Source organism: Chrysochloris asiatica, unplaced genomic scaffold (genome assembly GCF_000296735.1).
Source record: "Chrysochloris asiatica unplaced genomic scaffold, ChrAsi1.0 scaffold00118, whole genome shotgun sequence".
NCBI lineage: Eukaryota > Metazoa > Chordata > Mammalia > Afrosoricida > Chrysochloridae > Chrysochloris > Chrysochloris asiatica.
This window is the reverse complement of record NW_006408636.1, coordinates 3,903,143-3,907,442: the sequence shown is the minus strand read 5'-3', so window position 1 is coordinate 3,907,442 and position 4,300 is coordinate 3,903,143. Positions and strand designations below refer to the sequence as shown.

At 40.9% G+C, this 4,300-nt stretch overlaps 1 pseudogene; it reads left to right on the top strand.

Moving 5' to 3' along the window:
* Positions 1 to 516: 516 nt before the first annotated feature.
* LOC102821965 lies at positions 517 to 2,410 on the top strand (annotated as a pseudogene).
* Positions 2,411 to 4,300: the final 1,890 nt, after the last annotated feature.

Genomic DNA, 4,300 nt, shown 5'->3' with positions numbered 1-4,300 from the left:
TTCCACATGCCCTTCTCCAGACGGCACATGCAGTAATGCACATACACACACATATTTTTTTTTCTTTTTATTCCAATTTGTATTTCTCCTGTATGTCTGCAGAGCTCAGAAAACTACAGACACCCTATTTAAAAAAATCACTACAGCAGTCTTTCCTCTTCCTGCATTGACACTTTTCTACAGCTTTTCACCCACTTTCCAAGCATCCAGTCACCCTCCCCGCCCCCATGTTCTATCAGATTCTTTTTAGGTCTGGATTTCCTAACAAACAGTTTTGTAATCATTTTACCAACATTAAAAATGTGTTCCAGGCCTAGACCTGACAGTTTCTGGAATGCTACTCCAGACCTTAGAAGGAAATGAAGCTAATTTTAAAAGCCCTTATTCTGTTACCTAACTGCTAAAGTGAAAATAAAGCTCCTTGCTCCTTTATTCTGAACTGATTTGTCCAATCTCAAAATCATATGCCTTTCACTCATGCCCCAGCTGTGTTGGAAACCTTCCTAAGTCAGAGCAATGGGTCAGAAATCTAGCAAGCCTATATGGCCCAAATCAGCAGGAGGGTATCAGTCTAATACAGGCAGGAGATATGGAAGAAGGCATGCTTATGTCAGTTTCAGGCCATCCACAAGACAGCAGGACAGGATTTCCAGCCAGAGAAAGACGACAGACATCTGAAGTTCCAATGCACAGATCAGCCCCCAATCAAACCACCAAGAGGAGCCGATCACCATTTTCCAACATCCGTCGTAGTTGGGATGACAGTGAGAGTTCGGGAAGCAGACTGATTATTGATAATGAGGACTATTCCAGGTATCTGCCAAGAGAGTACAGGGCTTTGGGTAGCAGAAGAGGAATGGCTTATGGACATATTGACTCCTATGGGGCTGATGATAGTAAGGCGGAGGAGGGGGCTCGGCTTGTTGAGCGACCACCAGGGAGAGGGGAAACTGGCAAGTTTAAAGATGATAAGCTGTATGACACAGAGAAGGGGGCAAGGTCTTTGACTGGGATGATACCACAGTTCTCTAATTTTAACTGTGATGCAAGAGAAGAGATTGATAAGCTAGAACCAGCCCCTGCCGTGAGATGGTCTGATAAAAGAGCTGAGTTTGTGCAGCAAAATGGCATGTCTTCTACTGAAGACAAGGCAGCTACAAACAGTGACAGCTCAGAAAGGGTGAGACAGGAGCAAAAATTACATGAGTATCCCAGCAGGGCTCCTGTGAGTATTTGTGGTGGTGGGGGAAACACCCCAAAGAATTCAGAGGAACTGGTGGTGAGGCCCAAAATCAGAAATCTGGCAAGTCCAAATTGTGGGAAACCAAAAATATTTTTTGATACTGATGATGATGATGATATACCACTGAGTACTTCCAGGTGGAGGGATACTGCCATCACCGATGAAGGCTACTCAGATGGCCTAGCAAGAAGAGGCAGAAGTGAAAATTCAAGTGCTCACTCTGAGCTGAAGTACTCTGAAGAAAAGAGGGAAGCAAGGAATGACAAAGTGAAATCAGAAAAATTGCTGAGACGACGAAGAACCATGGCTGATGCTGACTTCTGGACCTACAGTGACGATTACTACAGATACTGTGATGAAGACTCTGACAGTGACAAAGAGTGGACTGCTGCTCTGTATCGCAAGTATCGAGGTCAAGAGCAAAATACATCCTCAAATGGTGAAAGCTGGGACACTTTGCCAGGGAAAGAAGAGCATGAACCTGAGCAACCTAGAGTGAATGCCAGCGCCAGCCCCAGTCCCATTGCGAGTGCCAGTGCTAGCAGCAATGACAGCAATTATGTTCAAGGAGCATCTCTTCAGGAGGAGGAGCCAGCAGCATCCTTGGAAGGAGAAATACCTTGGCTCCAATACAATGAAAATGAGAGTAGTAGTGAGGGGGATAATGATTCTGGTCATGAGTTTATGCATCCTGGAGTGTTCATGCTAGATGGAAACAACAACCTTGAAGATGACTCCAGTGTGAGTGAAGACCTAGAAGTGGATTGGAGTCTCTTTGATGGATTTGCAGATGGGTTAGGAGTGGCTGAAGCAATTTCCTATGTAGATCCTCAATTCCTCACTTACATGGCACTTGAAGAGAGATTAGCTCAGGCCATGGAAACTGCCCTTGCACACTTGGAGTCACTTGCAGTGGATGTGGAAGTGGCCAGTCCACCAGCTAGCAAGGAGAGCATCGACACACTCCCTGAAATCCTGGTCACCGAAGATCATAGTGCAGTTGGTCAGGAAATGTGCTGCCCCATATGTTGCAGTGAATATGTGAAGGGGGAGATGGCCACTGAGCTGCCATGCCACCACTACTTTCACAAGCCTTGTGTGTCCATTTGGCTTCAGAAGTCAGGCACTTGCCCTGTATGCCGCTGCATGTTCCCTCCCCCACTGTAAAGACCAAGGCTGTTTACTCCTGGTCTGATTATTTTTCTTATATGAAAGCCACAGTACTGCAGGAGCCCTTTAAAGATAAACAGTTGAAATGAAACCAATTACTAAATTAAACTAAACCTGTTGATTCCTTGTGATTATTTCTAATGTGAAAATGGTTCTGTACGATTGCATTAAAATCATATTGTCTTAGAGGTTAGAAAGGGAAAAGTAAACTTTCTAAATGCTACTTGGGATTGCAGTAAGAATATAGATTTTCTAACCTGAAAGTTGAAATAAGTCACATTTGTATTGCTGTTAATTGTAATGTCAAGTTTACTTGTTAACTATGTCCAAAAGACATAATCTTTTTTTGTTGCATGTTATGGGTTCCTGTAATTGCAGTACAAGTAAAACCTTATTAAAGTTCTGTTTTTGGTTTTACATGGCATAATGGAATTGTTTGGTTTTGTCACAATAGTAGTAACTGAGTGACTTTTTAATTGATCACTTGCATTTGCATCAAAAGTAGAGAGTTTTAGTGTTCATAACAGTAGATAAAAAGTAGTTTCATTGAAAATGCTTGCACCAACAGCAGCAAAAAGTTAAGGCAGATTATTTTTTTTAAAGTAAGAATAAAGTGTATAATTGTCTAGCTAGTATATAAGGAAAAGTGGAATAAAGAATACTCACTCAGTCGACAGGAAGGAAAGAAACATTGAGAAAGCATGATAAAAATAAAGAACAATGGTAGGAATGAATCCAGACTGAGTACAGGTATGGATGGGTTAAATTCACATTTTAGCAAATAGAAACTTTTAGATGGAGTGGGAGAGAAATAAGACTGTGTGGTGATTACATGCTTTATCACAGTGATACAGGTATAGAAATTTATATACTTGTCAAATGCTACTAAAAAAAAAAAAAAATACAAAACAAGTACCCAACAACACAGTTTATGGGTTTTAACCTATAGCCATATTTGTTTCTGATCTCTTTCTTTCTCTCCCCACTCTGTCTCTTTTCCTTCCTGTCTCCCCAATAAATAAAAATTATCAGGCACAGTTGAAGTTTCTCACCCCATCACATTTACCTTCCTCCACAGAGGTAAGCACTACCAGGAAATGGTGTGTTTACTTCTTGTCTATTTTCATAGACAAAGCGTAGAGGTTACAAATCGGGTTGCTAACCTTAAGGTCAGCAGTTCGAAACTACCAGCTGTTCTGCAGAAGAAAGATGAGGCTTTCTGCTCCCGTAAAGATTTACAGCCTCGGAAACCCTGTACAGGGTTGCTATGAGTCAGAATTGACTCCATGGCACATAATAACAACATATGTGTGTGTATATCTGTATGTGTGTGTGTATATATGTATATATGCATATATGTCCATAAGCAGCATAGAATATATTTTAATGGACATAAATGATAGACTGTATGTATTGTTCTGCAAATTTGTTTTATTCACTCAGCATTGTTTTTAGAGATTTAACCATTTTTATATATGTAGATCTAGTTCATACATTTTAACTACTGTACACTAAATAATAAATTTTGTGAGTTATCACAATTTATCCATTATCCTATTGATGGACACTTAGATTTCTTAAGTATTTTGCAGCAATGAACATGCTAAAAGATATCTTGTACATATGTCTGAGTTTCCCTAAGAGTAAGTATATGGAAGTAGAATTTCTGGGCTAGGGTTTGAACATCTTCACCCGACTGAGATATTGCCAAATTGCTTTCCAATGTGACTATGCTAATTTATGCTTCTAACCTAGCGTAGTGGTTACGAATCGGGCTGCGAACCTTAAGGTTAGCGGTTCGAAACTACCAGCTGTTCCGCGGGAGAAAGATGAGGCTTTCTACTCCTGTAAAGATTTACACCCTCGGAAACCCTGTACAGGGTCGCT